This window comes from Delphinapterus leucas, chromosome X, assembly GCF_059928025.1.
Source record: "Delphinapterus leucas isolate spDelLeu-1000000601 "Yukka" chromosome X, BTC_Dleu_Yukka2, whole genome shotgun sequence".
NCBI lineage: Eukaryota > Metazoa > Chordata > Mammalia > Artiodactyla > Monodontidae > Delphinapterus > Delphinapterus leucas.
The window spans coordinates 12,627,511-12,653,639 of record NC_143150.1 but is presented as its reverse complement, the minus strand read 5'-3'; positions in this window follow the sequence as shown (position 1 = coordinate 12,653,639).

Genomic DNA, 26,129 nt, shown 5'->3' with positions numbered 1-26,129 from the left:
GTCCAGACCTGCCTTGTCTGTGAAGACATAGAGAAACGCAAAGCTGACAGCAAGGATGACATACTGAGTAATTAGAACCAGTAACACTTTAATATGTGGGGAAAGCAAATGACAGTGGAAACTATTAATGACAATATCATTTGGGATCTGGAGCTTTCTCCAAGGAGCTGTAATTACCCTGCAGCTGCTGCCTGCTTGGCACACTGTAGGCGTACAGTAGATGCTTGTTAGTTGACTGACTCTCCCCCATGGTCCTGATGAGTCTCCAAGGAAGAATGGAAGCAAGCGTATATTCATTCTGAGATCTTAGCACTTCCATTGTACAGACAGTGTTCTGGAATTTCTAGGGCTGATGGAAAGAAAGGAAAACAAAGTAAGATGGTTTGGAGGTCATTCGAATGGAGAAGGAAATGTACTGGGATGGTTGCTTTTCAGACAGAAAAAAATCTCAGGGCAACGAATATTATTCAGCAACTACTACATGCAAAGTGCTATGGTGAGATAGAGCGAAAGGAAAAACGATCCAGTGGCTTTTGCTCCTCCTGCAAAAAAGTTAGGTCATACATCTATGACAGGGATAGTGGTTGTGTTAGGGAATGAGATGACAGCTTAGACCTAGAGATGTTTAACCTTCCAGCCAGCTATGGAAGTAGGGTGTCTGGAGCTAGTATCTTTTGGTGTCCTTTGTTTCTAGCCCCCACACTATCCATTTCCTTTTTTTTTACTGTCTTGCTTAGTATCTGCCTTCAACCAGGAATAAAAGCTCCCTATGCAAAAGTCATCAAGACATTGTGCATGAGAGGGCCCACAACTTTGGTGTATATGGTCTGACCCCAAATTGGCTTAGACGCAAACACAGAGGACTATAGGCAGCTGCCAGTGTAAGACTTTAAACAGATCCCCTTCATGGGAAAAAAAGTTCTACGACTTCAATCCAGATCCCACCAATGGAAACTGCCTTCAGCTGTAGAAGTCTTCACCAGTGGTCCCTGCTTCCTCTGCTTGTCGGAGTGGAAATATCCCCACTGCATCTGCCAGGGCAGCAGGGCAGAGCTGTACTCTTGTCAGGCCAGGCTACAGCTCTGGAAAACTTTTCTCACAGAAATAATGTTATCTCGAGTCTTGAGTTTTACAGATGTCAGATCCTACCTTTTCTGGTTTTTTTTAGCTGTGGGGCATGTCCTTACACCACACAGCTGGTATCACATAAAGAAGTGGGTTTGGGGAGTTCATCTCAGTCAGCCAGGCACCATTCAGAGGTTTGGTCCTGAGCCATTTCACACTCTGCACTGGTTCCCAGTGCTCCTGGTTTCTGACCTCATATCTCATTGTCAGTCTCACCTTTGCCCTACATACCTCATGTTCAGTATAGCTTCTCCAGCAAAAACCGTTTGTTACTTTGTTTATTATTGTCTAAATTTTCTTAGCTTGCGGGGATGGGGCTCAGTGAGGCTTGGGGGCAGTGCTAGGGTTGTTGGTGAGAGTATCCTGGATATAGCTGAAAAGATGCCCAAACCAAGAGAGTGGGCAGAGAGGAGAAGCAAGTGGGAACTCAAAGTCAATAAGCCAGAGAAGGGCATGCAAATACGTCATGAAGCTGAGTAGGCAGTGGGGAGCAGTTATTGAAAGCCAGGCTGTGTGGCCAGGAAGTGGAGGAAATGAGAGTAAACATTTGCATTTTGAGAAAGTGAGTAGGAGGACAAGCCTAGCTAGATGTCTGAAACAGGTGGATTATTCATGGCCAAATTGACCCCTCCTCCAGAAGGGGCATGGTACATGGTAGGGTCCAGTGTATTTAGAAGGCCAAGGGGCAGACAACCACTATATCAGTCAAGGGAGGCTACTTTACAGTGTTGTAACTACCCACCATTTCAGTGGCTTAAGGTGACACACACTTGTGCTTTACTCACATGCTTACATGCCTTACGTGAGTCAGTGTGGCTTTGTACCACATAGTCGCTCAGAAACCTAGACTGACAGACGTCTTCCATCTTGTGGCTACACCACCCAGAACATGTGGCCTCTCTGGCTGCCATTTGGCTGCCCAACTGGAAGGGGGGCTGGGAAATGTGGGGAGCACATCAATATTTGATGAGCACTAACTACAGGCAGCATTGAGATGATGTCAATGGCTGCTCCAGCGCCTTGACATTGACGGAGCCCCTCCGTGGATAGCATTTAGTCTGGGTTTACTCCAGCCACACACTTGGGTCCAAGAAAATGAAATTTCCAAAATAACAGTCCATCTGCTGGCTACATAAACCATAACTTTATGGGACAACAAACTCTGGGTTTTAAGCAGTTGCTTCACAAATAGAGTTCGAAGCTTGCCTGTTAGCGAGCTGGGAATGACCTTAGTGACCTCAAGCCTAGGATGGTCATGTGGCGACATTGTACAGTGAGCAGGGAGCTGTGGCAATCTACAATGACCTCTTCCTTCCGTGGTCCCTATCCCAGTGAATGACGCCACCATGTATCCAGGGGAACAAGCCAGAAAACTTTCCAGCCTTCTCTGCCACAAACCTCTCCTTCACTCACTAGGCTCCTATCCCACTGGCCTTTTCTCTGTCCCTCATACACTCCAAGCTTGTTGTTGTCTCCAGGCCTTTGCATTTGTTGTTCTTTACGCCTGGCATACGCTTCCAGTCTACCTCCATCTTTATTTAACTATCTCTTACCACTGTGCACAGCATAGCCTACAAAATATGAGATCACCACCACTGGGTGGTGATGCAAGGCCGGTCACTAGAATGTAAGCTCCATGGGACCAGGGACCACTGTGTATCCCCTGGAATATTAAGGAGCTCAATAAATATGTGCTGGAATGATGACTGGTCATAGCAAGTCACCAGTGAAGGCAATATAGAGTATCCCCTTTTCACTTCCATGGTCTTAGGGATCACATGTGACATGTTTAACTTCACCTTCACATGGGGCAGTATAATGGTGGTAGTTTCACAGAATTTCTTTCCATGCTTTGCCTCTTCCTCTGGGTGAAGAAGTCAGACCTAAGAGCAGCTTCAGTGATTTGTTTTGACTACATCTGATAAGCAAGTAATTGACATCAAGCGCTAGTGCTCTACAAATGACTGAAAGAAAGCCTTTCCTATTATTTCTTCTGGGAAGTTTCCCTTTGATATAATCATTTCGGTATCATGCACATTGTTTCAAGCACACAACCTTCCAGTAGGCTAAGTTCAATGTCTATCTCGTTACCTCCCCTCCTCTCCCCTTCCCCATGCCCCAGACTGTAAGTTACATGAAGGCAGGGATTTTGCCTATTTTGCTCATCAATCTATTCCCAACATCCATCGTGGGCCTAGCACCTCATGGGTGTTCAACTAATGTTTGTCGAATTAATGAATGAGGCCAGAGATGGGATACCCCTGATTCCTGGTTTCTAAGCCATATAATACCCAGAAAAGAAATCTTCTGCTTTATTTGCACTCTGGGTCACTGGTCACTTGCCTTATTGTTAAGAAGGATCAAGCTTTACTGAAAGGATTTCACTGGCAAGACAAGTTGATCTCATTTTGGTGAGCCCATTCTGGCCACATACAGTTATGTGGCCACATACTGGGATCTTAGAAAACAAAAATCCAGTCTAATTTTCAACATATTAAAAGTGATATATGTCTTAAACAACCATTGCGTCAAAGAACGAACCAAAAAGGGAATTAGAATATGCCTTGAGACAAATGAAAATGAAAACACAGCATACCAAAACTTACGGGATGCAGCAAAAGCAATAATACCAAGAGGGAAATTCATACTAATAAATACCTATATTGAAAAAGAAGAAAGATCTCAAAGTAACCTAACTTTACACCTCAAGGAGCTAGAAAAAGAAGACAGCACAGAGTTATCAGAAGTTATCACAAAGTTATCATATGGAACCAGAAAAGATTAGAGCAGAAATAAATGAAATAAGAAATAGAAAACAATTTTCAAAACCAATGAAATTTAGAGTCGGTTTTCTGAAAAGATGAACAAATCAACAAGTCCTTAGTTAGATTGGCTAAGAAAAAAAAAAAGAGGACACAAATAAAATCAGAAATGAAAGGAGAAATTACAACTAATGCTACAGAAATAAAAAGGATCATAAAAGACTACTATAAATAATTATAGGCTAACAAATTGGACAACCTAGGAGAAATGGGTAAATTCCTAGAAAAATACAATCTACTGAGATTAAATCATGAAAAACTAGAAACTCTGAACAGACCTGTGACTAGTATGGAAATTGAATCAATAATTAAAAACCTTCCAACAGACAAAAACCCCAAATACCTACACAGGTGAATTCTGCCAAATGTTTTAAAAAGAATTAATGCCAATCCTTCTCCAGCTCTTCCAAAAAATTAAAGAGGAGGGAACACTTTCAAACTCATTTTGTGAGGCCAGCATTACCCTGATATCAAAGCCAGACAAAAACATCACAAGAAAAGAAAATTACAGACCAATATCCCTGATAAATATAGATGCAAAAATCCTCATCAAAGTACTAGCAAACCAAATCCAACAGCATATCAGAAGGATCACATGCCATGAACAAGTGAGATTTATCCTTGGAATGCAAGAATACATGGAAATCAATTAATGTGATTTACCACAGTAACAGAATAAAGGATAAAAATCACATGATCATCTCAATATATGCAGAAAAAACATTTGACAAAATTCAACACCTTTCGTGATAAAAGCTCTCTACAAACTACCTACAGAAGGAATGTACCTCAACATAATAAAACCATGTATGACAAGCCCACAGCTAACATCATACTCAATGGTGAAAAATTAAAATCTTTACCTCTGAAATCAGAAACAAGGCAGGGATGCCAACTCTTGCTACTCCTATTCAGCATAGTACTGGAAGTCCTAGCCAGAGCAATTAGGCTAGAAAAAGAAGTAAAAGGCATACAAATCAGAAAGGAAGAAGTTAAACTGTCTATATTCGCAGATGACATGATTTTATATATAGAAAATCCTAAAGACTCCATTAAAAGAAACTGTTACGTAGGATACAAAGTAACATAAAAAGCAGTTGCATTTCTATATACTAACAGTGAACTATCTGAAAAGGAAATTAGGCAAACAGTCCCATTTACAATACCACCAAAAAGAATAAAATACTTGGGAAGACACTTAACTAAGGAGGTGAAAGACTTGTGTACTGATAACTACAAAATGTTGATAAAAGAAATTTAGCAAGACACAAGCAAATGGAAAGAAGTCTCATGTTCATGGATTGGAAGAATTATTATTGTTAAATGTCCATACTACCCAAAGTGATCTACAGTTTCAATTCAATTTCTATCAAAATCCCAAAGGCATTCTTTACAGAAATAGAAAAACTGTTCCAAAATTCATATGGAACTAGAAAAGACCATGAAGAGCCATATCAATCTTGAGAAAGAGGAATGAAACTGGAGGTATCACACTTGCTGATTTCAACATATATTACAAAGCCCCAGTAATCAAAACAGTAAGGTGCTGACATAAAGACAGACATATAGATCAATGGAAAAGAATAGAAAGCCCAGAAATAATTACATACATGTACCATCAACTGATCTTTGGCAAGAGTGCTAGCAATAAATGGGAAAGGATAGCCTCTTCAACAGATGGTGCTGGGAAAACTAGATGTCCACATTCAAAAGAATTCTAATTGGACCCTTATCTTACACCAAACATAAAAATCAACTCAAAATGGATTAAAAACTTAAATGTAATACTCACATCTGTAAAGCTCCTTGAAGAAAACCTAGTGGAAAAGCTTCATGATGTTGGTCTTGCTAATGATTTCACAGATATGATACCAACAGCACAGGCAACAAAATAATAAATAAACAAGTGGGGTTTCATCAAACTAAAAATATTCGGCACAGCAAAAGAAACAGTCATCAGAGTGAAAAGGCAACCTATGGAATGGGGAAAAATAATTCCAAACCATATATCTGACACAGAGTTAACCTTCAAAACATACAAGGAAGCCCTACAAATCAATAGTAAAACAAAACAAAACCCCAGAACCCTAGTAACCCAATTTAAAAATGGGCTAAGGACTTGAATAAATATTTCTTTAAAGAAGACAATACAAATGGCCAACAGGTATATGAAAGATGCTGAATGTCACTAATCATCAGGGGAATACAAATCAAAACCCCAATGAGATAGCACCTGTCAGGATGGCTCTTATCCAAAAAACCCAGAAGAATGTGGAGAAATTGGAGCCCTTGTACACTATTGGTGGGAATGCAAAATGATGCAGCCACTACAGTACGGAGTTTTCTCAAAAAATTAAAAATAGAACTACCAGGGACTTCCCTGGTGGTGCAGTGGACAAGACTCCGTGCTCCCAATGCAAGGGGTCCGGGTTTGATCCCTGGTCAGGGAGCTAGGTCCCACATGCATGCCGCAACTAAGAGTTTGCATGCCACAGCTAAGGGGCCCGCGTGCTGCAACTAAGGAGCTGGCAAGCCAGAACTAAGGAGCCCGCCTGCCACAACTAAGACCCAGTGCAACCAAATAAATAAATATTTTTTTTAAAATAGAACTACCAAATGACCCAGCAATCCCACCTCTGGATATTCATCCAAAAGAACTGAAATCAGTAGCTTGAAGAGATTTTAGCACTCTGTGTTCATAGCAGCACTATTCACAATAAGTAAGACGTGGAAACAACCTAAATGTCCACTGACAGATAAATGGATAAATAAACTGTGGTATATACATAAAATGGAAGACTATTCATCTTTAAAAAAGGAAATTCTGCAGTATTCGACAACATGGATGAACTTTGAGGACATTATACTAAGTGAAATGAGCCAGTCACAGAAAGACAAATACTGCAATGATGGCACTTATATGAGGTATCTAAAATAGTCAAATTCATAGAATCAAAGAGGGAAATGGTATTTTCCAGGGGCTGGGGGCAGGGGGAATGGGGACTTACTAATCAATGGGCATAAAGTTTCATTCAAGAAAAATGAATAAATTCTAGAGGTCTGCTGTGCAACATTGTACCTGGAGTCAACAATAATATATTGTACACTTAAAATTTGTTAAAAGGTAGATCTCATGTTACATGTTCTTTCCACAATAAAATAAAAATAAATATTAAAAAGAATACAAAAATGTGACCTACCTCCTCCTGTGATAATGATGGTAATAGTAATAGTAATAATAATATTAGCTATCATTTATTGAGTGCTTATTACATACCAAGCACCTTGCTAAAAGCTTTGCATGCATTGCCTCCTTTAATCTCAACAGCGGCTTGAGCTCCTTTCTCTCCAGGGCCTTAGTTTCTCCTGGAAGAAAGTGAGACACAGCCCAGTGTTGGGGGCAGGGATCTGAGAGGCAGCAGCCAAGAGCTGCAGCAGGAGGGCTTCCTGCTCCCCAGGATCTGCTGACCGATTCTGTTGTCAGGCTTCCAGCACTGAAGGTGGGCATTAAAAATACATCCCCAAACTATTCAGTGCTGCCAAAAGGAAATATATCCATTTTCTACTTACCACGTTGGAGTTGCTTTAAATATAATTCCTGTGAGAAATAATACTCCAATGGGAAAATATTAATGGAATAAATTTGGGAACTACCAGTTGGGTTGTTTTCACCTCTCTGGAAGGAGATACTTGTATATTGGCAGGGGGATGATTCCTCAAGGCCCACGGGCCTGACTGGCAGATGCTAGGTAGATGGTCACCCTGCCTTACCCTCCCTCCTCAGGCTGTTTCCGGAGAGGAAGTGTACTACTAGATGTGTCATGGAAACTTCCCTCTTAAACCTGCCTGTGTTTACCCACCTGAGCCTTGTGAGAGCTGTTATGGTCCTGTACACGTGTGGTCCTCTTGTCTCCCACTTTCAACATCTATGAATTAGTTTTCGAGGCACCATCCTTCAATACTTCAATACTTGCCCTTTTCCCCAAAGCTTTCTCATAATCCTTGTAGGAACCAAGACAATGTATACAATTCGGCAGCCAGGAATTTGGGATTTAATAAGTCGCCTGCATGAGCCAGCATATCTACAAATAGCCTGTAGGATTAAGGTTCCCTAGCTTCGTTTGGAACTGGGTGCAGCTGACCTGAATAATGAAACAGGGGACCCAAAGTTACGGATCCCCTTCAAGCGTTGCTTCATTAGAATCCCCTTACAAAGAAGGAAATGGGACTCATCTCATCAGCTCGATTTTATGGCATCTGATTAGGCCACTATTTTCTCAGCAGGTCTCTTTTCTTTAAACTGTTGACTATGGATAGCCTGCTGAATAGAATGAACTTTGGACCGCTAAATTGCAGCATTATGGTTATTTAGTATAATTTATAAAAAACGAGAGAAGCCATGATCACTTACTTCTTGTTGCTAATGACATCTCCATTTATCTGAACAGGTATGGGTTTGGAATATCCGTCCCACCCCTAATAATCATCCTGGAACACTTCCCAGTTAGAGACCCCAAAAATGTTATCTGGAGGTACAAACTCTACATATGATAAATTAAAAGTTAATAGCACCTGTATATGTGTTTATGAACATCCGCCTGTCAGGAAAGCTATGCATTTTAACTGTGTTTACCTAATAAGTCCTTCCATTCAGTGTTTGACTTAGAATTCAACGAATTTGGTAAAAGCCTAAGTGGGCCTTCAGTGTAATATATTCCATTAGTGCATCACTGTCTCTCTGTTTTGAGATATGAGGGAAGGTGTTGAAATTAGGTAGTATTTATTTCAAGCACTGTGATAATTAAAGTAGTGCATATAACATGCCACTCTTTTCTGGTTAGTGGGAAATCCAGTTACAAGCATTACAAATGGAAAAGCCGTCCTAAAACAATTGCTACCTGAATCGATGACTTTCCAGAATATTGAACTAGAGAAGCCACACGCAGATCACCTTTGGCTAGATTTGTTTCTCTCAAGCATCTAGTCACTAAGAGAACAGTGTGGTGGGGTAGTGAGCAAGGACATGCACTTTGAGGTGAACCAGAGCCGGAGCTGCATCCTAGTTTTATCAGTGATGACCTGGTGACCTTGTGACTCTTCTTGAGCCTCGGTAGCTTTATTTGGAAAACAGGGTTATTTCAAGGGTTGACGGAAAGAGCACATATAAAGTGCATAGCTCAGTTTCTGATTCAGAGGGGACATTCAACAAACGTTAGCACACTTTCCCTTCTTCTAGGGGAGCAAAACCCAGATTTAGTGCTCGACCCTACTTTACAGTGTCAGTGGTCATCACAGGAAATCTCAAGAAAGTTCCCAAACAAAAATACTTTTAGGGCTTCCCTGATGGCCCAGTGGTTAAGAATCCGCTTGCCAATGCAGGGGGCATGGGTTCGAGCCCTGGTCCGGGAAGATCCCACATGCGGCGGAGCAACTAAGCCCATGCACCGCGACTGCTGAGCCTGCGCTCTAGGGCCCGCAAGCCACAATTACTGAGCCCGCGTGCTGCAACTACTGAAGCCCGCGCTCCACAACAAGAGAAGTCACCACAATGAGAAGCCCAAGCACTGCAAGAAAGAGTAGCCCCTGCTCGCCGCAGCTAGAGAAAGCCCGCGTGCAGCAACAAAGACCCAACACAGCCAAAAATAAATAAATAAAATAAATTTATTTAAAAATAGTTTTATTCAAGCTTCACTTTAGAAGTTAATATTAGAGTTAGAACATCTAGGAGGCTGATGAAAGGATGGGTGCATAATAAACTCTGGCATCCGAGAGTTCAAACTACAAAGGAGTTTCTTCTCTGGCAAAGCTTTTTTCAGTAAGGGTCTACACTAGGACATCAGACGGCATCTTTTGTTCGTAGTGATGGTGACATGGGCCTGCTCAAATAAGTAACATTTCGCTTGGCCACTGGCTCACTGGCGAGGAATGACCAAGTTCGCTTACCTGTGTGTGGGCGGACCCACCTAATCCAGGTACCTATGAATATTCAGTCTTTGTATTTTCACACTAGCAGTTGACCAAAAGTGGTCAACTTTTTTTCTTGGTTTTTAGAGGGACACCTGTAATTCTGCTGGTGCTCGTGTGCTGAAAACTGGGGCCTTAATAGAGAAGGAGAAAGGCGTGCGTGAAAGAGGTAGTGCGGGAGAGGAGGCATTTTACACTTGATCAATACCTGGATGCTGGCGCTCTATCAGGATTCGGTGGATTAATCTCCACTTGACCACAGAGATGCTCCTTTAAGATTCTGTGTTTGACGTTAACTTGGTTACAATTGATGGCCGTCCTGCAATGACTAGTACAGTTCTCACCACAGCCTTCTGAAACAGTTTTACTGATACTTTCTCTCTCTAGATTTTATCTTTACTCCTAATTCTTCATTCACTGCCAGGGAAGAAAATCCCTTCCAAAAGCTTTCTGTGGCAACAACTGGACAATACTGAAGGTTGAGTACTACAATTTTAATCTAGCTTAGCTGGTGATCATTGCTGGTGGGCTCCTCCATTTCTTGGGGCTTGTGTTTGTATTGGGGGGACTTCTGCTAGAGCGACACTGCCAGTGTTTCTGCACTCCATGTGGTTGGTGCCATGGGGCAGAAGAACTAGGCATGCCCAGTGCAGTCTCTCCTTTCACATCTGCTCACCTGCCCAGAGGGTCACTTCTGCCATGCTTACTGGGTAAGCTCTGCACCAAGGATTCAGCAGTGAGCAAGACAAGACTTAGGCCCTTCTCCTCGTGAGCCAGTGCCATTTAGTGAAGAGCCAGACAAGTAAATAAACAAGAAAATGCCATACAAATAGAGCGTGGGGCTTCCCTGGTGGCGCAGTGGTTGAGAGTCTGCCTGCCAATGCAGGGGACGTGGGTTCGTGCCCCGGTCCGGGAAGATCCCACATGCCGTGGAGCGGCTGGGCCCGTGAGCCATGGCCGCCGAGCCTGCGCGTCCGGAGCCTGTGCTCCGCAACGGGAGAGGCCACAACAGTGAGAGGCCCGCGTACGGCAAAAAAAAAAAAAAAAAAAAAAAAAAAAATAGGGTGTGATAATCCTGGTGGAAGGGGAACACTCCGTGAGCATAGAGGAGGTGCAGCTAACCAACTATCCACTGTATTGTCAAGTGTCAAAAGTCAAGTTTGAATCCAATAAACATTGACTGAGCAACAAATTGGGGCTCGCTCTTGCAGCACATACATTAAGCATCCTTTCCAGGTCAAGCCCTGTGCTAGGAGCTGGTGATATAAGGAAAAATAAGATGCAGTCCATGTTTTTAAGGAGCTCACAGTCTAATGGGGAAAACTTCCAAGTAAGGTAAGACTTTCAGTATAGTGCGGAGATAGGGTTGTGCACAAAGATCTGTAGGAAAACAGAGGATGGACCATTAATGTAGTCTGGGGATCAGGGAGGGCTACCCAGAGGAGATAACTCCTGAGCTGATTCTGAAGGGATGAATAAGTTTTAGATGGTTGAAAAATATGGGCCAGGTCAGTCTAGACAGAGGGAGGAGCAGTGTCAAGAGTGTGGAGATGGGCCTGAGCATAGAGTGTCGAGCGGTGAAGCTTGGATGATAAAGTGGGGCCAGATAATGAAGGACCGTATATGCCATGCTAAGGAACTGGGCAACTTGGACTTGATCCCGTGTGAAAACAAGTCAGATGGGGATAAGACTAAAGGCGGTGGTATAAGCTAGGAGAGTACTGGGATATGAAGATCCTAGGGAGAGTTGATGAGGGCCTGAGCTAGGCCAGTAAGAGAACTAAAAGAGAGCAGAAAGACGTGGGCTCGTTAGGGGGGGTAGGCTGATGAGTGGCTGATGGGATGTGTGGCTGAGAGAGATGGAGGAATCTACAATGACTCAGTTTTCTGGTTTGTGTCCAGCTGGTATTGAGGATATAGAAGGAGCAGGGGTGGTGGAGGTGGGAGGAGGCTGATGAGCTCAAATTTGGACACATCAAATTTGAGGTCTCTCCGTGTCATCCAGTAACTTCCGAAGAAAGAGATTTTGCAAAAGAGACAATGCTTGCTAATTGCACTCCTTTGCTGATCTAAGTTTGGGATGTGTCCAATGTGGTGATCTTAAAGAGACACAGAAGACTCATCAAAGCAGGCCTGAAACCAAGCATCAAGAACTCTACCTGGTATGGAGTGAAAAAATGGACCTCCTCAGATCCTCCCAACCTGCCCTGTGTCTCGCTGTTTGATGTCCGGGCTATTCTGACGCTGAGGGTGTCTAAGTGGCTGGGCTGCAGAATATACTGGGGGGGAGAGTACACTGGCAAAATTGTCACAACATCTATTTTTCTTCTCTTTTTTTTAAAATAAAGTTATTTATTTATTGGCTGTGTTGGGTCTTTGTTGCTGTGTGTGGGCTTTCTCTAGTGGTGGTGAGCAGAGGCTACTCTGTTGTGGTGCACGGGCTTCTCACTGTGATGGCTTCTCGTTGTGGAGCACGGGCTCTAGGCACGCGGCTTCAATAGTTGTGGCATGTAGGCCCAGTAGTTGTGGCTCACGGGCTCTAGAGCGCAGGCTCAGTAGTTGTGGCACACGGGCTTAGTTGCTACGCAGCATGTGGGATCTTCCCGGACCAGGGCTTGAATCCACGTCCCTGCATTGGCAGGTGGATTATTAACCACTGCACCACCAGGGAAGTCCTTTCTTAAAAAAACACATTGATTCGGTCCATTTTATTTTATTTATTGCGTTGGCCAAAAAGTTCATTCGGGCTTTTCTGTAATATCTTATGAAATCAATATTTTTGGCAGCGCGGCTTGCCGGATCTTAGTTCCCCAACCAGGGATTGAACTTGGGCCCTCGGCAGTGAAAGCATGGAGTCCTAACCACTGGACCGCCAGGGAAGTCCCTATTTTTCTTTTGACATACATTGTGGCTTCTGTGGTAAATGAACAAAGAATGAACACACACAAGAGAAGAATTGCAGGCCTACGTTCTTCTAAAATGACTTTTGACAGGAATAAAATAGAAGTGATTTTTGCTCTTATTTGTGTCACTTATTAGCTAAGAACTTTACTGAGATATAATTTACATGGCACACAACCAAAGCCTCTGATGTCCCTCCTGAGATGGTGCAGCTTTGAGCACGCGCCCAGCCACCCTGGGATAAGAGCGGTTTGAGCGTGGCTCTCTTTGTCTCTTCCCCCTGATATCTCTGTTAAGCTGTCCACCTCCTTCTGTTCGCCTGCACTAATTTCTGGCTGATTTCTCTACTGTTTTCGGTAATTCTTGGGGCATAAATTACGTCATAGTTTGATTCAATTCGGTTTAGGCAGAGTCAGCTTCAGGATGCAAGTCTTTGAAGTTTGTTTTCATGCCAGAAGTTTGTTTCACTCTTCTTGGCTGGATTATCTCAGTAAACAATATAGCCTGTGGTTTAGCTTCTTGTTCTCATAGAGCTACCAGCTTCCTCTTACTTGCTCACCATCGAAGTCTCCAACGTTTTCTAGAAGACCCTTAAGCTTAAATTTGCACATATTCTTTCGAATTAAGTCAGTTCTTTTGGGTAGCACTTCAGAGCGATCTGTTCTTTTGGACCCACTCTCCCCCTGAGCCATTGCTTTGAGCATTGGATGAGGATGGGAGCCTGTGGTCTTCTCAGTTTCCGTTTCCCAGTGTGGAAGCTCTGCCCTACAAGCTGGTAGCAGGTGAGGGTGATCAGGGCCCTAGCATTCTCTCCAAAATATACAAAGAACTCATACGACTCAATAGCACAATATCAAATAATCTGATTAAAAAAAGGACAGCGGATCGGAATAGACATTTTCCCAAAGAAGATACACAGATGGCTAGCATGTGCATGAAAAAGTGCTCAACACCCTTAATCATCAGGGAAATGCAAATCAAAACCACAGTGAGATACCATCTCAAACCTCTTAGAATGGCCATCACCAAAAGGACAAGAGGGGGGCTTCCTTGGTGGCGCAGTGGTTAAGAATCCGCCTGCCAATGCAGGGGACACGGGTTCGAGCCCTGGTCCGGGAAGATCCCACATGCCGCGGAGCAACTAAGCCCGTGCGCCACAACTACTGAACCTGCGCTCTAGAGCCCGCGAGCCACAACTACTGAGCCTGCATGCCACAACTACTGAAGCCCGCGTGCCTAGATCCCGTGCTCCACAACAAGAGAAGCCACCGCAGTGAGAAGCCCGCGCATCACAACGAAGAGCGGCCCCTGCTCGCCGCAACTAGAGAAAGCCCGTGGGCAGCAGCAAAGACCCAATGCAGCCAAAAACAAATGAATAAAATAAATTTATGTTAAAAAAAAAGATAAGAAATAACAAGTACTGGGGAGGATATGGGGAAAAGGGAACCCTTGTGCACTGTTGATGTAGCCACTATGAAAAACTGTGGAGCTTCCTCAAAAAATTAAGAATGGAATTACCATATGATCCAACAATTTCACTTCTGGGTATTTATCCAAAGGAAACAAAAACACTAGCTTGAAAAGATATCTGCATTCCCATGTTCATTGCAGCATTATTCACGATAGCCAAGACATGGAGACAGCCTAAGTGTCCATCGATGAATGAATGGATAAAGAAGATGTGGTATATGTATCCAACGGAATATTATTAACCGCAAAAAAGAAGGAAACCTTGCCATTTGTGACAATATGGACGGACCTTGAGGGCATTATGCTAAGTGCAACAAGTCAGACAGAGAAAGACAAATACCATATGATCTCACTTATGTGAGGAATCTTAAAACAAAAAAAAAACCAAACCGAGCTCATAGATATGGAGAAGAGATTGGTGGTTGCCAGAGGCAGGGGGTGGAGGGTGGGCAAAATGGGTGAAGGGGGTCAACATGTACAAACTTCCATTTATAAAATAAATAAGTCATGGGGATGTAATGTACAGCATGGTGACCATAGTTAATAATACTGTACTACGTATTTGAAACTTGCTAAGAGAGTAGATCTTAAAAGTTCTCATCACAAGAAAAAATTTTCCAACTATATATGGTGATGGATGTTAACTAGACTTATTGTGGTGATCATTTCACAATATATACAAATATTGAATCATTATGTAGTATAACTGAAACTAATATAATGTATGTTAATCATCTTAATTAAAAAAAATTAAAAGTAAATAAATAAAAATTTTAAAAGAGAATAATGGGGACTTACCTGGTGGTGCAGTGGTTAAGACTCCATGATCCCAATGCAGGGGGCTCAGGTTCGATCCCAGGTCAGGGAACTAGATCCCACATGCATGCTACAACTAAGGAGCCGGCGAGCTGCAACTAAGGAGCCCACCTGCTGCAACTAAGACCAGGTGCAACCAAATAAATAAATAAATTTTTAAAAAGAAAATAATGGAGAAAATAACATCATATTGTATGTCAACTATACTTCAATAAAAAATAAATACTCACCAGCAAATAAACAAGTGAAGGGGACATGTAGATAAAACACGATGGAAAAATTTTTGACAATTATTATACTGGGTGGTTATAGGGATTCAATTATACTATTTTCTATAGCTTTGTTTGAAATTTTCCATAATCAAATGTTTAATAAAAAAAAGAATGGAGAAAGCACATAGGCTACATGGGTTTTCATGGTTACTGGAAAACACAAAATGTGATCTCACAGATGACCAAGTTCCAACCTGCATGATCCCCTTTATGCACTGAAGCATAAATAATAATTGAATTCCAAAATAATTTGGAATAATTTTGCAAGTTTAAAACTGTAATCCTTTCTAGAGATACTAGCAATGTAATTTTCACAAATGTAGTAAAATCAATCAAGTCCAATCACTTGAACAGGAGACTTCTGGTACATTCTAAGTCAACTTGTGCCCCAGGAAGGAGACAGTCAGGTAGAAGGAAAAGTGTGGCCTTGTTACTTACTGACTTACGATTATGGTCAAGTTATTTAATTGCTCTGGGCATCAGTTACCTCATCTACATGTTGTCTGCATCAATTGAAAGAACTTACATGAAATTCTTAGTAGAATTTATGAGAAATAAGACCTAGAAATCTAGGGGAGATTTCACATGTCTTGAAATGGGTTTATCTTATAGAGATGGTATACATCTCCCTCAGAGAAAAAAAGGAAACATGTTTTCTGCCTGAGTTTAACTTTATGAAAAACTTCAAGACATAACGAGGAACTTAATGATATTACCCTTAATGCAAGTTCGGCTAATAAATCAAAACTAAGATTTATCCTCTCTAAAACTCAACCAAAGGCAATGTTGGTTGGTTTAGCAGCGAAGTGCATGGACTTCTGCCTGACTACTTGGGTTCAGACCCTGAATCGACCACTTTTGAGCTGTCAGCGTGTGGGCAAATCACATAACCTCTTCATGTCTCAGCAGAATGAGGATAATACCTTATGGGTTGTTTTGAGGCTTTAATGAATGAAAAGATACGAAGATGCACAGAGCCGTGCCTGGCGCAGAGTAAGCACCTGTAAGCGAGAGTGGTGATGAAGATGACGATGTCAGCTTGGAGATTTGTCCTTGTTTGAAAGTTCTCATTCTGCCCCAAATGAATTCTTTCAGATTTCCTCAAAAAATAGCAGTCCTTTCCTCAGAGAGGCATTGTGGAAAGACCGTGAAGAAAATGTCTCCAGTGCAAAGCCATTGGTCATCAACATGACCAATGTGAGAAAAGACAAATCCGTTGTTCTGGGCATCAAGTCCTTGGAAATGTTGAAACTGACAGCATGTCTGATCAAGTGATGCCATTCAAGACATTTAGCCAAGGGTGATGCTCTAGGATAAAATTAAAAGGAAAATGACAAATAAACTGTGGCAACTAATCAATACGTGGCCCAGTATGCAAGCTAACGGTCCATTTCAAGAGCAAGATCTGGCTTTTGCAGAGCCCGCCTTTTTATGGGCAGAATTGGGTTTTGTTGTGATTGTGTTGGGAATTGCAAAGATTAGTGCCCTGAAATCAGCATTGCACTATAAATATTTCTTTCTTTTGTGTTCCTTAATAGTTAGCAAATGAATGAATGATAGATAGATAGGTAGATATGCAATTGTTATTGGAGTGATCCTATTTCAGTATTGTAGTGTAAGAAATTTATTTGAAATTTCACTGAAACTTTAAAAGAGGGACAGAGAGACAGAAAGACATTGCCAGGGCTGTACGTGGATTCCGGATTAAACATCAAAGCAGAAGTATATGCCTTTTATCTCCTGATTATCTACTTGATAATAATTGTTACTTTATTTCAGCCATGGTTCTTAGGGCCAGCACCTCAGCCTGGTCTCCTCTTACAAGCATTAACATTCTCTTTGGCATAAAATGCCCCCATTTGCACCTTTTACTTTAAAACTGATTTAGTGGTATCAGTAACCTCCAGAAGGGATTGGTAAGTAGCTGCTCCCCAGAATGAATGACTGTAGGTCAGGCCACCCGCCCCTTCAACAGGCACCTGTGGGGTAAGGGCTGGCGGCATTGAGAACAGCACCGGGGGACCGAGGCGCTAGCTAAGGGGTTGCCAGACTACAGCCCATGGGCCAAAGCTGGCCCACCGCCTGGTTTTGTAATTGAAGTTTCACTGGAACACAGCCATGCCCATTCATTACGTCGTTCCCGTGACCGCTTTCATACTACAATGACAGAGTTGAGTAGTTGCAAAAGAGACCATATGGCCCACAAAGCCTCAAATATTTATTATCTAGCCCTTTACAGGAGAACTTTGCCAAGCCTTGAACTAGCTGGCAGTTTGCAATTTAAAATGTTCTAACGTGTTTAAAGTCCCTGGGCAGGAGTGTAAAATTAACCGGCCTATATTTGCTGCCTTGACTTGTTTGCTTAGAGTCAACTGAGCAGATCAGGCATAAACCTGAAAGGGCAGCCTGAGAGTGTGTCCCTCTGAGCCTTTGCTGATCCGATCCCTTTGCCTGGATCCACCTGCCCATTCCACCTCCTCTCTTCTTACCCGCCCACCTCCTGTTGGGCCTTCAGGATTCTACCCAAATCAAGCCTCTTTTGTGAAGCCTTCCCTCACCCCGGACCCCAGGCAAAAGGAAGCATTCTCTCCTGAAGTTTCCAGAGCTCATGGGATAGAAGTGGGCCTCAGCTGGCTCACGTGGGATGGCCGGTCCCGTCTCATCCACGCTGAACTCTGCAGGGGTAGCAGGATTGCTGTATTGGTCTTCACAGCTCAGCCTTATCCAATCCAGTCGCTTGTTCAATCTAGGCTCATGTCTTCCCACACCAGACACCTCGTCAGTTGCCTCCGCGTTTCTCCACTGTCTTACCGCCTCCAGTCTGCAGCTAGAGTGGCCTTCTCGTAGGGGAATTCAGGTCATGTCACTCCTCTGCTCAAAACCCTGCACTGGTCTAGACTTGGAACAAAATCACAAGGCTGACCATAGCCTGCAGGGCCCTGCCTGACCTAATTCTCTGCCTGCGTCCCCACCATCGTCTGTCTCTTCCTGCTCTGCCCCTTGCAAGCAGCCTTCCAGACACACTGCTCTCCTTGCAGGTCCTCAGACAGGCCAACCATGCTCCCGCTTCAGGGTCTTTGCATTGGCTGTTCCATCTTCCTGGAACACTCTTTTCCCAGATGTCTTCAGAGCTTGCTTCCTTCATTCAGGCTGGTCACTGCTCCAATATCACCTCCTCAAACAGGCCTTCCTTCTCTGAAGGGACAAGGGAGCCCCCCCTTGTCACTCTTTGTCCCCTTAAATGTATATGGCCGCACAGCGCTCCCCGCTTCCTGATGTCACATGGCATATCTGCTTCAGTGTTTCTTCCCTGCCTCCCTCAGGGACGGGGGGCCCTGACTTGTTTGCTGCTCTCTCTCCAGGGTTTGGAATACGGCCTGGCATCTAGGAGGTGCCCAGTAACCATTCCTAGAATACAAATGAGTGGAAGGAGTCTGTCTGTTGATTCTGGCACCAGTGCCACAGTGTTTTAATCATTTCAGTGTCATAATGTGTGCTAACAGTACTTTTTAATGAATGAGAAAATGTGATAGGAAAGCATGGGTTTTAGGAGCAGACAGATCTTAGTTCAACTTCCAGCTCCAGCAGGTTGCATGACCTCTCCAGGCCTTAGGTTCCTTTGAGTTAATAAGGGGGATAGTTATACCCACAACACAGGGCTGTTGTAAGGAATAAATGAGATAATACGTGTACTGTGAAATTTTTTATAAGGCAGGCTATAAAATATTATGAATGGTATAATCCCATTTTTGCAAACACGTGTTTGTGTTAAGAAAAATGTCTGCAAGAGCATAGCCCAAAATGTTGACAGTGGTCATGCCTGGTGGGCTTAGGAGTGACTTTTTTTTTCTTCTTTAATCTTCTACAGTTTTTTGTTTGTTTGTTTTTACAACAAAGTGCATTTCTTGAGTCATCAGAGGGGATACGGCATTTTAACTTTGAAAAATCCAAAATGAAAATAAGACCATGCCCTTCCCACCGCACCATGGTGCCCATTGGCTGCGGTACGCTGGTGGGGATAGCGTCTTGATGGGTGGCTTGGCAGGGGAGGCTGGGCGGGGCTGGGGTGGGGTGGGTAAGGCCGTAACTGTGAGAACGGAATTAGAGCAGACGTAAACTCATCATCTTCTGTACACCATTCTCCTTGCTTAGAGCAGGTTGGTAAGTGGGGCACTGACCCTCCGTTTCCTCATCAGTATGGGTACCAGACCTCGGAGCGGAGTGGAGACGGTCCAACGAGCCTGTGCCTACGGCCAGTAGCGTGAACGGCGTCTAGGAGCACAGCGCTGAAGCCAGTAACCTGAGGAGTTCAGATCCTAACTTCCTCATTACTAAGTGATGGCCTCACACTTCCTGAAGCTGTTTCCTCACCTCTGAAATAGGGAGAACGCTTTAGACCTGGCAGATGTACTGTGAGGACTCAAGGGGCAAATGGCTGGCTGATATCCAGGGAGTCTTGCGTCCTACTTTGTACTCAGCCCCTGCGCCCCGCCTCGGGGTGGAGAGTCACGGGGGAGGAGGGGAGGGGCACCTCTCTGACTCTGGCTACATTTTCCTGGGCCTTGTTTCTGGGCAGTGGAAAGCCGGGAAGGCGGGTCAAGGAAGGTAGGGAGCGAGTCATCTCCGATTCTCTTTGTGTCGCTGGAACAAACGTGGGAGGGGAGCCACAGCCCCACCTGCCCACTGCCGCTCGAGCAGTCTCTGTGCAGTACAGAGCACTTGGCTGCCCAGCAGAGTGAGGGCAAGGCTGAGACGTCTGGCGTGAGCCAGCTGAGCAGGGGGTGGCAGGCAGGAGAGCGATAGCGAAGAGACCTACTGTTTGGCGCAGCCTTGCGTGTATCTGGCCCCCACAGCCTACTGGGATGAGTGCTGTGTACCCTCCAGATGGCGTTTCTCCAGCCCTATAGAAGCCTGGAACTGCTCATCAAGTTGAAGTGGGTTTTATTGTTGTGGCTACGTTCCCCCTTTGTGGTACTAAATGTTTTGAGTCATGATAAAGAGGTTATTAGGGCGACAGGGATAATCTCCCGCACCGTTCCTTCCTTCCATAGCAAAGCATCGAACCCGCAAGTGTGCTGGGATCCAGGGATGCAGAGATGAGCGCACCCCGGGCCCTGCCCTGGCGGAACAGTGGGTGGTGGCACCGGGCATGTACTAGGCAGGCAGAGTGCCATGGGGTCAGATGGTGCCCCAAAAGGCACAGCAGTGGTACCTGTCAGGCTGTGAGCAGCTCTCTTTCCCACTGGAGGCACAACCTGGTTTCTGAAGGAAGTCAAGGAATTTGCTCAGGGCAAAGGCCCTGAAATAGGGGGCCAGCAAGAAACCACTTGGCCATGGCAACCTTGTCCTGCCTAGATGCCCGGAGGGACCTTGTCAGTCAAGTGAGTGTCCTCTTTGAGGCCTAGGGCAGTTAGCGTTAATCTTCTTAACTGGGGGCATTAAAGGTCCTACTGACACCCTCTCCCACATCTGACCTCAGTGTCCCTTTCCAATCTCATTGCCATTATTTGGCCCCATCCTCTAGCTCCCGTCCTACTCTCAACCCACTTCACTGAGCATGCCCTGTATTTTCCTGCCCCTTTCCAGGTGCCTTTCCAGGTGTAGTCCCATCCCCCAGAGTGCCCTTCTCCACATCTGCCCTTGGCATAGTCCAATCAACCGGTGAGGGTCAAACCTCTCCTCCAATAAACCTGACCCCCGGGGCATGTCCACCATCTTTTACCTCCATGCCACCAGATAGACACAATCTCTCCTTCCCCTTTATGCCCAGGACACTTTATGAGAGTTAGGGGACCAGACTTAGGAACACCTGTGTGTTCTTTAGGCAAATCTACTAACCCTTTGAGCCCTCAGTTTCATCACCTGTATACCAGAAACAATAATAGTATCTGCTTACTAGAGTTACTTTTAGGGTGATATGAGACAATACATGTAAAACATAGTGCCAGACACATAGTAAGCACTCAATAAATTATAGCTATTTTTGTAACACCCTAAGTTGTGAGCTATTCGAGGCCAGGGACTATGGTTAATCTTTGTATTGCCTCTCTTCAGTTTAGTGACTAGCACATAGTAGGTGCTCAATAAAGTTTGAGCTGACCTTCTTGAATCACTACTTTGAAGATCCTGGGGCAATTCTGGGTGCTCCAGAGTTCAGGTTGCCGATCTAAGATGCAGCATAACCCTAATAGCATAAGACCCATACAAGGCCTACTCTTACCAAACAGCCCCTTGAGATGGGGGTCCCCCGAGGGTTGAGCTGTGGTGGGTATATGTTTGAAAGGGGCTTTTTTTCAGGCCACCAGTGGAATACTTGAAGTTAAACTAGTGGAACTAGTGGAACAGTTGGGGTATGAGATCATCAGAACCCTGTCGTTCCCCAGAGCAGTCATGTGACATGCCCAGGAGCAGGTTAAGGGAACACTCCAGACATCTAGAAGATGTGGGAAAGGAAATGAGCCACTGAGATCCGCTGGGAACAGCCCAAGGAACCACTAGGAAGAGGGCAGACATGGAGGGGCAACCCCAGCCTTGTGCTGAGAACCCTCAGGGATCTTGGAGAGAAAGGGGGCGGGGCTGGTGTGGGTTTATTTTAAACACCACCCGAGTGTCTCTGTGGGTCTGTATTGGGTGGGGAGAGACAAACAGGAGAGGGACAGCCACTGCCCTGGGCCGTGGCTAGTCACATGATTTTAGTAGGCTTGAACTCCCCTGGAATAGACTTTACATACTGTTCTTAGCTCTGATTCCTTCCTACTCCCCCACCCTCGTTTTATCGCTACCTCGGCTTTCTCATCTATGTTTTTTTTCTCCTGTTGAAGTTGATACATCTCTATTGAGGACCACAAATCTTTTTCTGGAGTGATGCATGGTATAAATAAATAATCTTTTTAAAAATACAAAACCTCAGTTGATGCTCAAAACAGTCCTTAGATGTGATGTTCTTTGGAGAATATGTGGTTTGGGCAAAATCGAAGCGTTTTTAAGTATCTTATGACTCCAAGCCCAGTGCACTTTCCACCAGTGATGAGCTGTTCAGCCCTTACTGCGTGCTGGTGCCAAGCACCTTCTCTCAGTCCTGTGAGGACTCATCTAAAGGTGAGGGACCTGAGGCTCACGAAGCTCAGGTAGCTTGATGGGGTCATACAGCAGAGCAAGTAGCAGAACCCGGATGCTGTCCCACATGGGGCTCATTTGACTCCCACTTAGCAAGGGAGGGAGCAGCAAGGGAGGGAGCTCGCTGGTGAGAGTGTTAGAGGTTGCATCCTGCCCTCCACTCAGTCTGCTGCTCGTCAAGTCTGTGGTTCTGTAATAACAACAATAATAAGAGCTAACATGCTTTGCCCACCTTCCAGGTGCCGGGGGCCATGTTAAATCCTTGACTTTCATTATTTCATTTCATCCTCACAATAATCCTCTGAGGCAGGTACTGTTTTGTCCCCCTTCCTCACTTCCTTCCCTCTCCCTACGTGATCTCATCCACACCCTCAGCTGTAGTTAGTACCTATATTCCCACGGGTGACAAACATCTCTCCAGACTTCTCTGAGCATTCAAGGCTAGGATTTCTGATGGCCTACTTGACTTCTTACTTGAATTTATTCATGCATTCACTTGGCAAATGTTTACTGAGCACCTACTATGTATCAAGCACAGTTCTAGATGCTAAGGATTGTAACACTATAGAAAATAGGCAGGGACTTCCCTGGCAGTCCAGTGGTTAAGGCTCCGCGCTTCCACTGCACAGGGCACGGGTTTCATTCCTGGTCAGGGAACTAAGGTCCACATGCCACGTGGCATAGCAAAGAAAAAAAAAAAAAGACAAGAATCCCTTTCTCAAGGAGCTTACATTGTGGTGGGGAAAACACAATAGGTAAGAAAGAAAAGAAAAATATCTAGATAGTAAGAAGAGCTAAGGTAAAAAAATAAAGCAGAGAAGGTATCAAATATTAGAGGAGTGCTGAATTTTTAGGTAGGGTGGAGAGAGAAGGCCTTGCTGATGATGTGGTGCTTGAATAAGGGAGGTGAAGGAGGTAGGGGAGGAGAGAGAGGACTGTAAAACACCTCCAAATCAGCAGGTCCAAAACCCAACCCATGATTTCCCCCTGAAAATCGAATCCTTTTCCAGTGATCTCAGGATCAAGAAATGACCCCACCAACTATTGAGTTAGTCAAGTCAGAAACATAGGAGTCATCCCTGACTCCACACTCTCTCTCTCCCTTCACCACACCCTTGTCACCAGGTCCAATCTGTCACCAAGTTCTATTGCTTCTGTCTCCTAAATGCTTCCAGTAGAGCAACGTGCTTCCCCATCTCCATTCCCACCACTGTGGTCCACATCATCTCTCACCTGGACCAATGCAATGGCCTCTTAACTGGTCTCCCTGCTTCCGCTCTGGACCTCATCTAATTTGTTCTCCTCACAGCACCCAGAGTTACCTTTTCCAAACTCAAATCTGATAATGTTATCACCTTGCTTAAAGCTTACCATGCCATCGCATAGCTCTTAAGCTCTTACTGGTAGGATGGAGGCCAAACTCATGACCTGTATGGTCTGACACCAACCTCCTTCTCCAGCCTCGTTTCATACCAGTATCGCCCCCCTCAACACACACACACGCACAACACACACACCAGTCACACTAGCTTTATTTCAGAATCTTAAGCAAGTCATGTTCTTGCCATGATAAGGCCTTTTTACATGCTGTTCCCCTTTCCTGGAATGCCCTTCTTCACCTATCTTAAGCCAATCTCTCTCATCTAGTTACCACCCCCTTCAGAGCCCAGCCTTCTCTGATCTTCTTGATTAGGTCAAATTCTCCTGTTACAGGCTGTCACGACCTCCCAGATTTTCCCTTTATAGCACTTTCACACGTGTAATTTTACACTGATTTGTCTGCCTGTTTGATTACTGTCTACCTGTCCCACTAAATGGTAACTCCCTGAGGACAGAGATTCACATGCTCATCACTGGTTCCCAGTGCCCAGAACAGTGCTTGACACTTAAGTAGGTGCTCAACAAATGTTTGTTGAGTGAATGAATGAATGACCATTTCACAGATGAGAAACTGAGGCTCAGAGAGGTAAAGTGTATCACTCAAGGCGACACAGCTAGTTGGTGGCAGAGCAGGGATTTGAGTCTAAATCTGTTAGATTCCATCTCCCATGTTCTTTCTTCTGCCTCTTCCTACCTTTTAAGTTTTATGTTGTTAACTTCACAAGTTACATGTGAATATATTCATGCTGTAAAAATTCAAACCGTAAAGATTTTTAAACAGTAAAAAAGTATAATTCCCTTGGCTTTGGCCGTCCTGAGAAGTACCACTGTTAACATTTTGGTATCTATATTTCCAAGGCTCATTCTTTGCTTGGACTATATATATAGACAGATAGATAGTCTATATCTATATTATATACACATACACACTGATAAACATAGTTCCATTGGGTTTTGTTTTTTACATTGATGGCTCATACTAGGTGTATTCTTCTGAGGTTTGTTTTATTAACTTTATGCTGTGAGATCTTTTGATGTCAGTTCATCAGCCTGGCACACTCCTTTGCATACATGAAAAGATGCTGAAATATTAAATAAATGAAGCGTAAAATGTACAAATGCCATTAAGTAATTATTTGGTTATCAAAAGAGAGTCAGGTAATAGCATTTTTGTGCAGTTCTTTATTATATGTAACTGTGCTACACTTTGGGGATTCACAGATGAGGAAGACAGTTCTTGCTTGTATCCTGTCAGCATAGATAGAGCTAGGAGGCATGAGACAGCAAGGCACGCCTAGGGCAACAGAAGTAGCTCTGTATTACCAGATCCTATAATGCAAAGGCAAATGTGGGAAAGACAAGGCATGGACCCAGGCAGGGGCAAGATCATGTGGGGTCTTATTTAGCATGTTAAGGAGTGTGGATCTTTTCCTGAGGGCACAGGGAACCATGTAAGGATTACTGGTTAGGAATGCATTGACTGTAAGTAGCAGAAAATCTGCTAATAATGTATTTTTTCTCAAATATAACAAGAAGTCTTAAGGTAGGCAGTTGCCGGCTTTGGTTCAGAAGGTCAACAGTGCTCTTGGAGCTCAAGATGTATCTTTATATTCATCATCCTGATTTTGTTGGCCTTCCTCTCTATGTTTATTGCCTCATAGTCACAAGGTGGCCACATGGCTCCAGGCATCACATCCATGTTCAAGGAAGTTAGAAGGGGAGAAGAGCTTGTCTGCTCTCAGGAAAGCAAAAATATCCCCAGGATCTCCCAGCAGATTGAAACTTATAACTCATTGGCTAGAATTGTGTTATGTGGCCACCCTAACTTCAGGGAAGGCTGGAAGAATTAGTATTTAATTTTTACAGTTTCTAAAATGAGGGCACACAACAACTGGGAATGAGTGTTTTGGTACCCAGCCCAAATGATCTGCTTACAGTAGGATTTTACTCAGGGAATTGGCAGTAACTAACCTATCAGGCCCTTCTGCCCCTGTCGTGCCATTACAATTCTTCCCAAGAGATTTTTTGGGCAACTCTGAAATGTTGGGAAATTTTTCAGTCAGGCCTAAAAATGTTTGCCAAGAGAATAATGCAGGATTCCTGGTTGCATAGAGAGAATAGGTAATGCCCTTGTTAAAGTAGGATATTGCCACTTTCACCTGGAGGAAAGGTCTGTCCATCAGTCAGTCTCCAAATTGTAGCTGTTGGCTTAAGCCTATGTTGGAGAGGCCATACAGTTCTAAGAATCCACTCAGGAAGGATC